At 39.7% G+C, this 13,067-nt stretch overlaps 1 long non-coding RNA gene across 2 annotated transcripts in view; it reads right to left on the bottom strand.

Annotated features, from left to right (window-relative positions):
• Positions 1-8,278, bottom strand: part of LOC147027145 (uncharacterized) — a 121,987-nt gene extending 113,709 nt beyond the window's left edge. For both annotated transcript variants that reach the window (XR_015058702.1, XR_015058701.1), the window contains exons 1-2: positions 8,113-8,278; positions 4,012-4,155 (exon numbers count right to left, since the gene is read on the bottom strand). This is a non-coding gene — a long non-coding RNA (uncharacterized LOC147027145). The remainder of the gene's footprint in view (positions 1-4,011; positions 4,156-8,112) is intronic.
• Between the last annotated feature and the right edge of the window lie 4,789 nt (positions 8,279-13,067).

The following is a 13,067-nucleotide window of genomic DNA, read 5'->3' on the forward strand; positions in this document are numbered from 1 at the left end:
GTGGAAACATCAAACAGTCTGCAGAGAAACCACCTAGGGGAGCATTGGACATATCAGCAGGCCAACGATCCAAAACACACCACCAAGTCAGTCAAGAAATGGTTCTGGGATAATGATGTAGACGTTCTCGAGTGGCGAAGCCAAAGTCCAGACCTCAAACCAATCGAGAATCTGTGGAGGGAGCTCAAGACTGGAGTGATGGCAAGGAAGCCTTCCAACCTCAAAGAGCTGGAGACCTTCGCGAAGGAGGAGTGGGCCAAAATCCCTGCAGACATGCAAAAACCTTGTGAGCAAGTATAAAAACCATTTGGATGCTGCAATCACAAACAGAGGCTTTTCCATTGATTACTGAATGTGACTTTGAACTGATCTAAAGGCCCTGCCACACCTTGACGATTTAGCCAGCATATGCAGACGTATGAAAAATTTGTCTAAAACGTTGGCACACGTCGAATACGTATGGGTAAGTTTTGTATATGTTAAGAGCACGCTGGCATACGTCGTAGTACGCCGAGCTGTTAGACAAATTTTCCATGCTTGAAATTTTTTGATGTATGCCAGTGTATGACTCACACATTCCGCATACGCTTGCCATAAGTTGAAGGCACGTTACACGATCGTTGACACACGTTACTTGTAAGTTACTCATAAGTAAAAACACGTCAATGTAATGTTTAGCATACCCGGAACTTATTTCTAACCTATGAGTAACGTGTTGTAGGCACGTTATGCGATCGTTGACACACGTTACTTGTAAGTTACTCATAAGTCGAAACACGTCGAGGTAATGGTTCGCGTCAGTGTTCCAGACTCCCTGGTTTTCTTTTTTATTTTTTTTTTCTTCGGTATGACAGTGATGTTGACACTTCGATTTCTTGTGCGGTTATAATATAATATAATATAATATAATTAATAGGCTGCCGCTCAACGATTTAAATCATAACCGCACTAGAAATCGAAGTATCAACATCACCGTCATAACGAAGAAAAAACAAAACAAAAAAAACAGGGAGTCTGGAACACTGACGCTAACCATTACCTCGACGTCTTTCGACTTATGAGTAACGTGTGTCAACGATCGCGTAACGTGCCTACAAATTATGGCCAGCGTATGCGGAACGTGTGTCATACGCTGGCATACGTCGAAAAATTTTCAACATGCTGAAAATTTGTCGACGTACTACGATGTATGCCAGCGTGCTTCAGCGTGCCATTAACGTATACAAAACTTACCCATAATGTATCCGACGTGTGCCAGTGTATTCGGCAAATTTTTCATACGTCGGCATATGCTGGCTAAAACGTCAAGGTGTGACAGCGGCTTGACACTTCGATGTCGAGTGCGGTTATGATTTGATTCGTCGAGCCACAGCCTATTAATAGCCGACGCCACATGATCGTTGGCGATACGCTGCCGCACGCTATGCATAAGTTAGACTATCGTTGGGCATAGGTTGTGAACGCCGACAACACGCTCAGCATTCGTTTATACAAGTTATCCATATTTTATCAAAACGTTCTGTGTACATTACCAATACGTTCGGCATACGTCCAACTCGTTCTGAATACGTCCAAAACTGGAAAAAAATCATCAGTAGTTCAGCGTATACCGGCGTTTTACAAACATATTGATACCTTGCCATACGCTGGCTAAAACGTCAAGGTGTGACAGGGCCCAAAGCAAGAGTATGAATAATTCTGGACATGACTTTTTTTGTAAATCTATCAATAAAATACCCCCGAAACAATGTATTTCTTGAAATGTCTCTTGCACTGATACTTTCAGCTGTTTGTCACATTCTTATGTAACTTAAGTCAGAAGAAACTCATTCCTCAAATAACACGATTCAAAATATTCCAAATTTGGTCAGGGCATTAATAATTTTGGGCTTAACTGTATATATATATATATATATATATATATATATATATATATATATATATATATATATATATATATATATATATATATATATATATATATATATATATATATATATATATATATATATATATATATATATATATATATTGTTACGGCTGTGGAAATTCGCATTACACCATGAAGGGCCCGTAGGTGAGATATCTCTAAGTACATGTGTAGTTAGTCCAAACCGGTTGTATAGAGGGATTTTATGTGATTCATCCGGGCTGCGATGCTTTGAGATAGCCGTTTTTCTGTTCTATCTTTATTTTGAACCAACCATCACATAAGAACCACCACGCCAGCCATCGTCACCAACTGCAACCACGCTCCAACCCTCGGACAACAACAACAACAATGCCAACAGCCACGACCTTTACCTTCACAACTCGCTCCCACATCATCACATCACCGCCATTCCCGTCAAACCACGACCGAAACCACTCCACCACCTTCGCCTCTCTCCTTCTACGGCCATTCCAGCACCACCTGTGAACACTGAGCGTCGGACTGTCTCGGGCCCGTTCGGCGATTGGTGCCGAACGCACCGAGCCGCGAGCGCAAATAGCGCCTTTTCGAGGGAGAATTCGGATCAAGAACGCTACACGCCCACTTCCCCTCCGTCCAATTAGCAAGTGCGGAGCGGCTTGGCCCCGCCTCAAGGCGCGTATGTGTGAAATCGATATATGCAAGTTCTAGGATCAGGGGAGATTCACGCCCCCTTTCCTCCGACCAATGGGCGAGCGTGGCTCCGCCCCGAGGTCATCCTGATCCGGATATTTGCATATTAGCTGCTCCTGCCGGCCTATAAGAAGGCGAGCGCAAGGCGAATGCAGTCAGTGGAGTCGGGTTGCGAAGTCATCGGTGTGGCAAAGAGTTGGGTTCTGCAGTCGGCTGAGGAGAGAGGAGTTGAGTTGGGTTCTGCAGTCGGCTGAGGAGAGTTGCGGGAAGAGGCAAAGGAGCTCGGGTCCGAGGCGAGAAGGACGGCGGGCGGCGACGAGGTCGCGGTGTGGGATCGCTCGTCGCGGGACCCAAGCCAGCCAGCCATTCTCCTTCCCCAGGGCATCAACAACAGTGCAAAAAAAATTGATAGTGCAAAAAGGGGGCCCCGTTGCCACCCCACTCCAAACGTCGTGCCAACGAAACCTGCCAAGGAACACGGAGTCGGGGCACAGCCACGCGGCCACATCTGCAGCTCGCCCGCCAACGCATCACGAGGACCCGGGTAGGACCCCCCCCCCGGTCTCGCGGACCTGGCCGCTCCTCCAGATCACACGCACAGTTGGCCTACAGGCCTGTCTGCCCCCCTTGTCTATGAGGGTGGCTTCTTTCCTTTGCTTTTGTGTAAATGTGTGTTGGCGGCGTCTGTAAAGTAGAACTGTATAAGTGTTGCCATGTGTGCGCGTAGTCGGTATTAACTCTGCGTCGTTGTTGCTTTTGTTTTGGTTGCTATATGTGCATTTTGACTGGATGGCTGTATATAAGTGCTTTCCGTGTGCCGGGAAATAAATGTGCATTGTGTGAACTGTTTTCCCGTTTCGCTTCGTCTTTTCTTTATTGACCCTCCATCCTGCTTCACATAAAGGGTTCGTCGTGGGCTTAATACGCCCGGTAAATAATCGGAACCGTCGAGGCCGACAATAACACCGATCGGTTATCACTGTAGCACGGAACGGACCGCTAAAGCGGTTCATGTCCGGAGTCGACCTGCGGCGAGGTACGATCGCCCGGTTTACGATCCGCGTGGGTACTTAGGTAGGTCGAGTTTGGCGAACAACCCTATCCTACGTGGGTGGCCAATTGGCACGATTGTGGTGAGGTCGAAAGGCCCACCCGTGACTGGCTCCGGGCGATAGTTCACGGAGGGTCACGACTGAATTGTCCGTCCGGTGGGCGACGCGGTCGCGATTCGAGTGACGCGTCCGTCCGCACGCCGGCGGGCACGAATTCGCAACAATATATATGTATATGTTGGTGGGTCATTTATGGATGCAATGCATACCAATGAGGCTCTCAAGCATGTACTTCATGTAATCGTCAAAAGAAGTCAATACATAAATAAAGAAAGAACCACAAACATCTCTCACCTGTGAATGGAACTTGAGTGTAGTAGAATAGGTGAGAGCTGATTGGTTTTTCCCTCCATTCACTTCTTGAGTTGCTTTATGACTTCCTCTTGTGTTGGTATTCAAAACACTGAACCACCATGTTGGAAAAAACACCTCACCACCCTGATGTAAAAATATACCTCACCGTCACATTAAGAAAAACACCTACCGCCATGGTGTTAAAAACACCTCACCTCTGCTGAACCGCCACATATTAAAAACACCTCACACCACGTCATTCAAAACACGCCACTGCCATGTTATTAAAAACACTTCTCCGCCACACTATTAAAAACACCTCACCTCTGTGTAACCGTCACATTAATATGGAATCGGCAAAGCCAAGAAGCGAGCGTCGAATTCTTCTTACATTCGCTTCTGACTTTACCTATTACCTCAACATTACCTTCACAACAACAACTACACCGCCGAGAACAGGATCTCATCTGAAGAAAAAAAAAATCCTCAACATTACCTTCACAACGACAACTCCACCGCCGGGAACAGGATCTCATCTAAAAAAAATTAATATTACCTCAACATTACCTTCACAACGACAACTACACCACCAAGAACAGGATCTCATCTAAGAAAATTAATATTACCTCAACATTACCTTCACAACGACAACCACACCTGTCGAGAACAGGATCTCATCTAAAAAAAAAAAAAAAAAACCTCAACATTATACCTCAACGTTACCTTCACAACAACAACTACACCGCCTAGAACAGGATCTCATCGAAAAAAAAATATATATTACCTCAACATTATACCTCAACATTATCTTCACAACAACAACTACACCGCCAAGAACAGTATCTCATCTAAAAAAAACTCAATATTACCTCAACATCACCTTCACAATGCCAACTACACCTGTCGAGAACAGGATCTCATCTAAAAAAAAATATATATTACCTCAACATTATACCTCAACTTTACTTTCACAACAACAAATACACCGCCAAGAACAGGATCTCATCTAAAAAAAATTAATATGACCTCAACATTACCTTCACAACGACTACACCGCGTAAAACAGGATCTCATCTAAAAAAGTTAATATTACCTCACCATTACCTTCACAACGACAACCACACCTGTCGAGAACAGGATCTCATCTAAAAAAAAATAAAAATTACCTCAACATTATACCTCAACGTTACCTTCACAACAACAACTACACCACCTAGAACAGGATTTTATCGAAAAACAAAATATATATATATATATATATATATATATATATATATATATATATATATATATATATATATTACCTCAAAATTATACCTCAACATTACCTTCACAACAACAACTACACCGCCAAATCAGGATCTCATCTAAAAAAAATTAATATTACCTCAACATTACCTTCACAACGACAACTACACCTGTCGATAACAGGATCTCATCTAAAAAATACATATATATATATATATATATATATATATATATATATATATATATATATATATATATATATATATATTACGTCAACATAATACCTCAACATTACCTTCACAACGACAACTACACCGCCGAGAACAGGATCTCATCTAAAAAAATAAATACTCGAAGCGAACGTAGAATTCTTCTTCCATTCGCTTCTGACTTTACCTATAACTTGTTTACAACTGTATACTTGCCAACTATACCGTGGTACATGTAAGCGCCGCACAGCTGATGATTTTGACAGATCTGAGATCAGTCAGGTGCATAGCAGACGATGCTGCAATTTCCGGTTACTTTGGCCTGCATTCGGGATCAGCGATCAAATAATGTAAATCACGATTAAAAATTATTTTTTGATGATGCGGGAGATATCTTTATTAAAATGAGTGGAGGAAATATTCACCATGTCTGATATTTGGGTCTTTCATGTCTCCGAAGATGCCTTTATCTCCCGGGACACATCATTCCCCATGACAAAAACCGGAAGCAAAAGGGTCATAGCCGATGACACGGATTCCAAATTGCCTGGGTATTGTGTTGTTGTTGTTGTTGTTTCCTATTCTCTCATGTGCACGTGTTGAGTAAAAAATAATTGAATAAATAAATAAATAAACCATCACTTCTGGTCAAGAATAAAAGAAATTAAAAGTTCCAGAAAGTTTCAAAATCACTCCCGGTAATGTTAAATACTAAATAAACACTTCCTGTCATGAAAAAAAATCACTTTCGGAATTATAAAATTAACTTTGGGGAAAAAATAATTGAATAAATAAATAAACACTTCCGGTCATGATCTCCCGGCATGCATCATTCACCATGACAAAAAGCGGAAGCAAAAGGGTCGTAGCCGACACATGGATTCCAAATTGCCAGGATATTGTGTTGTTGTTGCTGTTGTTTCCTATTCTCTTATGTGCACGCTTTAAGTATAAAGCTCACTTCGTTCGCTGATATGGAATAGGCAAAGCCGAGAAGCGAAGGTAGAATTATTCTTACATTCGCTTCTGACTTTACCTATTACCTCAACATTACCTTCACAACAACACCTACACCGCCGAGAACAGGATCTCATCTGAAAAAAAAAATCCTCAACATTATCTTCACAATGAGAACTACACCGCCGAGAACAGGATCTCATCTAAAAAAATAAATACGAGATTGAACGTAGAATTCTTATTACATTCGCTTCTGACTTTACCTAAAACTTGTTCACAACTGTATACGCAATTTCCGGTTACTTTGGCCTGGATTCGGGATCAGAGATCAAATAACGAAAATCACGATTAAAAATGATTTTTTGATGATGCGAGAGATATCTTTATTAAAATCAGTGGAGGAAATATACACCATGTCTGATATTTGGGTCTTTCATGTCTCCGACGATGCCTTTATCTCCCGGCATGCATCATTTCCCATGACAAAAACCGGAATCAAAAAAAAAAAAACGGAAGCAAAAGGGTCATAGCTAACGACATGGATTCCAAATTGCCATGGTATTGTGTTGTTGTTTCCTATTCTCCCATGTGCACGTGTTAAGTAATATTCACAAGATAGAAATAAAACCCAATCGTGTTTATACACCGCACAGCGTTTAAAAACAACCAGAAGCAAAAGGGTCATAGCCAACGACACGGATTCGAAATTGTCAGGGGTATTGTGTTGTTGTTGTTGTTGTTTCCTATTCTCTCATGTGCACGCGTTAAGTATGAAGCTCACTGCGTTCGCTATGAAAAACACCTCACACCACGTCATTCAAAACACCCCACTGCCATGTTAGTAAAAACACTTATCCGCCCCATTATTAAAACACCTCAACACCACGTCATTCAAAACACCCCACTGCCATGTTAGTAAAAACACTTCTCCGCCACATTATTAAAACACCTCACCTCTGTGTAACCGCCACACTATTAAAAACACCTCACACCACGTCATTCAAAACACCTCACTGCCATGTTATTAAAAACACCTCACCTCTGTGTAACCGCCACACTATTAAAAACACCTCAACACCACGTCATTCAAAACACCCCACTGCCATGTTATTAAAAACACTTCTCCGCCACATTATTAAAACACCTCAACAACACGTCATTTAAAACTCCCCTCTGCCATGTTATTAAAAACACTTCTCCGCCACATTATTAAAACACCTCACCTCTGTGTAACCGCCACACTATTAAAAACACCTCACACCATGTCATTCAAAACACCTCACTGCCACATTATTAAAAACACCTCACCTCTGTGTAACCGCCACACTATTAAAAACACCTCAACACCACGTCATTCAAAACACCCCACTGCCATGTTATTAAAAACACTTCTCCGCCACATTATTAAAACACCTCAACAACACGTCATTTAAAACTCCCCTCTGCCATGTTATTAAAAACACTTCTCCGCCACATTATTAAAACACCTCACCTCTGTGTAACCGCCACACTATTAAAAACACCTCACACCATGTTATTCAAAACACCTCACTGCCACATTATTAAAAACACCTCACCTCTGTGTAACCGCCACACTATTAAAAACACCTCACACCACGTCATTCAAAACACGCCACTGCCATGTTATTAAAAACACTTCTCCGCCACACTATTAAAAACACCTCACCTCTGTGTAACCGCCACATTAATATGGAATCGGCAAAGCCAAGAAGCGAGCGTCGAATTCTTCTTACATTCGCTTCTGACTTTACCTATTACCTCAACATTACCTTCACAACAACAACTACACCGCCGAGAACAGGATCTCATCTGAAGAAAAAAAAAATCCTCAACATTACCTTCACAACGACAACTCCACCGCCGGGAACAGGATCTCATCTAAAAAAAATTAATATTACCTCAACATTACCTTCACAACGACAACTACACCACCAAGAACAGGATCTCATCTAAGAAAATTAATATTACCTCAACATTACCTTAACAACGACAACCACACCTGTCGAGAACAGGATCTCATCTAAAAAAAAAAAAAAAAACCTCAACATTATACCTCAACGTTACCTTCACAACAACAACTACACCGCCTAGAACAGGATCTCATCGAAAAAAAAAAATATATTACCTCAACATTATACCTCAACATTACCTTCACAACAACAACTACACCGCCAAGAACAGTATCTCATCTAAAAAAAACTCAATATTACCTCAACATCACCTTCACAATGCCAACAACACCTGTCGAGAACAGGATCTCATCTAAAAAATATATATATATATTACCTCAGCATTATACCTCAACTTTACTTTCACAACAACAAATACACCGCCAAGAACAGGATCTCATCTAAAAAAAATTAATATGACCTCAACATTACCTTCACAACGACTACACCGCGTAAAACAGGATCTCATCTAAAAAAGTTAATATTACCTCACCATTACCTTCACAACGACAACCACACCTGTCGAGAACAGGATCTCATCTAAAAAAAAATAAAAATTACCTCAACATTATACCTCAACGTTACCTTCACAACAACAACTACACCACCTAGAACAGGATTTTATCGAAAAAAAAAAAAAATATATATATATATATATATATATATATATATATATATATATATATATATTACCTCAAAATTATACCTCAACATTACCTTCACAACAACAACTACACCGCCAAATCAGGATCTCATCTAAAAAAAATTAATATTACCTCAACATTACCTTCACAACGACAACTACACCTGTCGATAACAGCATCTCATCTAAAAAAAATATATATATATATAGATATATATATATATATATATATATATATATATATACATATATATATATATATATATATATATATATATATATATATATATATATATATATATATATATATTACGTCAACATAATACTCAACATTACCTTCACAACGACAACTACACCGCCGAGAACAGGATCTCATCTAAAAAAATAAATACTCGAAGCTTAACGAGAATTCTTCTTCCATTCGCTTCTGACTTTACCTATAACTTGTTTACAACTGTATACTTGCCAACTATACCGTGGTACATGTAAGCGCCGCACAGCTGATGATTTTGACAGATCTGAGATCAGTCAGGTGCATAGCAGACGATGCTGCAATTTCCGGTTACTTTGGCCTGCATTCGGGATCAGCGATCAAATAATGTAAATCACGATTAAAAATTATTTTTTGATGATGCGGGAGATATCTTTATTAAAATGAGTGGAGGAAATATTCACCATGTCTGATATTTGGGTCTTTCATGTCTCCGAAGATGCCTTTATCTCCCGGGACACATCATTCCCCATGACAAAAACCGGAAGCAAAAGGGTCATAGCCGATGACACGGATTCCAAATTGCCTAGGTATTGTGTTGTTGTTGTTGTTGTTGTTTCCTATTCTCTCATGTGCACGTGTTGAGTAAAAAATAATTGAATAAATAAATAAATAAACCATCACTTCTGGTCAAGAATAAAAGAAATTAAAAGTTCCAGAAAGTTTCAAAATCACTCCCGGTAATGTTAAATACTAAATAAACACTTCCTGTCATGAAAAAAATCACTTTCGGAATTATAAAAATAACTTTGGGGAAAAAATAATTGAATAAATAAATAAACACTTCCGGTCATGATCTCCCGGCATGCATCATTCACCATGACAAAAAGCGGAAGCAAAAGGGTCATAGCCGACACACGGATTCCAAATTTCCAGGATATTGTGTTGTTGTTGCTGTTGTTTCCTATTCTCTTATGTGCACGCTTTAAGTATAAAGCTCACTTCGTTCGCTGATATGGAATAGGCAAAGCCGAGAAGCGAAGGTAGAATTATTCTTACATTCGCTTCTGACTTTACCTATTACCTCAACATTACCTTCACAACGACAACTACACCGCCTAGAACAGGATCTCATCTGAAAAAAAAAATCCTCAACATTATCTTCACAATGAGAACTACACCGCCGAGAACAGGATCTCATCTAAAAAAATAAATACGAGATTGAACGTAGAATTCTTATTACATTCGCTTCTGACTTTACCTAAAACTTGTTCACAACTGTATACGCAATTTCCGGTTACTTTGGCCTGGATTCGGGATCAGAGATCAAATAACGAAAATCACGATTAAAAATGATTTTTTGATGATGCGAGAGATATCTTTATTAAAATCAGTGGAGGAAATATACACCATGTCTGATATTTGGGTCTTTCATGTCTCCGACGATGCCTTTATCTCCCGGCATGCATCATTTCCCATGACAAAAACCGGAAACAAAAAAAAACAGAAGCAAAAAAAAAAAAACGGAAGCAAAAGGGTCATAGCTAACGACATGGATTCCAAATTGCCATGGTATTGTGTTGTTGTTTCCTATTCTCCCATGTGCACGTGTTAAGTAATATTCACAAGATAGAAATAAAACCCAATCGTGTTTATACACCGCACAGCGTTTAAAAACAACCAGACGCAAAAGGGTCATAGCCAACGACACGGATTCGAAATTGTCAGGGGTATTGTGTTGTTGTTGTTGTTGTTGTTTCCTATTCTCTCATGTGCACGCGTTAAGTATGAAGCTCACTGCGTTCGCTATGAAAAACACCTCACACCACGTCATTCAAAACACCCCACTGCCATGTTAGTAAAAACACTTATCCGCCCCATTATTAAAACACCTCAACACCACGTCAATCAAAACACCCCACTGCCATGTTAGTAAAAACACTTCTCCGCCACATTATTAAAACACCTCACCTCTGTGTAACCGCCACACTATTAAAAACACCTCAACACCACGTCATTCAAAACACCCCACTGCCATGTTATTAAAAACACTTCTCCGCCACATTATTAAAACACCTCAACAACACGTCATTTAAAACTCCCCTCTGCCATGTTATTAAAAACACTTCTCCGCCACATTATTAAAACACCTCACCTCTGTGTAACCGCCACACTATTAAAAACACCTCACACCATGTCATTCAAAACACCTCACTGCCACATTATTAAAAACACCTCACCTCTGTGTAACCGCCACACTATTAAAAACACCTCAACACCACGTCATTCAAAACACCCCACTGCCATGTTATTAAAAACACTTCTCCGCCACATTATTAAAACACCTCAACAACACGTCATTTAAAACTCCCCTCTGCCATGTTATTAAAAACACTTCTCCGCCACATTATTAAAACACCTCACCTCTGTGTAACCGCCACACTATTAAAAACACCTCACACCATGTTATTCAAAACACCTCACTGCCACATTATTAAAAACACCTCACCTCTGTGTAACCGCCACACTATTAAAAACACCTCACACCACGTCATTCAAAACACGCCACTGCCATGTTATTAAAAACACTTCTCCGCCACACTATTAAAAACACCTCACCTCTGTGTAACCGCCACATTAATATGGAATCGGCAAAGCCAAGAAGCGAGCGTCGAATTCTTCTTACATTCGCTTCTGACTTTACCTATTACCTCAACATTACCTTCACAACAACAACTACACCGCCGAGAACAGGATCTCATCTGAAGAAAAAAAAAAATCCTCAACATTACCTTCACAACGACAACTCCACCGCCGGGAACAGGATCTCATCTAAAAAAAATTAATATTACCTCAACATTACCTTCACAACGACAACTACACCGCCAAGAACAGGATCTCATCTAAGAAAATTAATATTACCTCAACATTACCTTCACAACGACAACCACACCTGTCGAGAACAGGATCTCATCTAAAAAAAAATAAATAAATACCTCAACATTATACCTCAACGTTACCTTCACAAAAACAACTACACCGCCTAGAACAGGATCTCATCGAAAAAAAAATATATTACCTCAACATTATACCTCAACGTTACCTTCACAACAACAACTACACCGCCTAGAACAGGATCTCATCTAAAAAAAACTCAATATTACCTCAACATCACCTTCACAATGCCAACTACACATGTCGAGAGCAGGATCTCATCGAAAAAAAAAAATATATATATATATATATATATATATATATATATATATATATATATTACCTCAACATTATACCTCAACTTTACTTTCACAACAACAAATACACCGCCAAGAACAGGATCTCATCTGAGAAAAAAAAAATTCACTCAACATTACCTTCACAACGACAACTACACCGCCAAGAACAGGATCTCATCTAAAAAAAATTAATATGACCTCAACATTACCTTCACAACGACTACACCGCGTAAAACAGGATCTCATCTAAAAAAGTTAATATTACCTCACCATTACCTTCACAACGACAACAACACCTGTTGAGAACAGGATCTCATCATTATACCTCAACGTTACCTTCACAACAACAACTACACCACCTAGAACAGGATTTTATCGAAAAAAATATATATATATATTACCTCAAAATTATACCTCAACATCACCTTCACAACAACAACTACACCGCCAAATCAGGATCTCATCTAAAAAAAATTAATATTACCTCAACATGACCATTACAACGACAACTACACCTGTCGATAACAGGATCTCATCTAAAAAATACATACATATATATATATATATATATATATATATATATAT

The sequence above is a fragment of the Eptatretus burgeri genome, chromosome 5, assembly GCF_056783735.1.
Source record: "Eptatretus burgeri isolate ZD-2024b chromosome 5, Ebu_testis_v1, whole genome shotgun sequence".
NCBI lineage: Eukaryota > Metazoa > Chordata > Myxini > Myxiniformes > Myxinidae > Eptatretus > Eptatretus burgeri.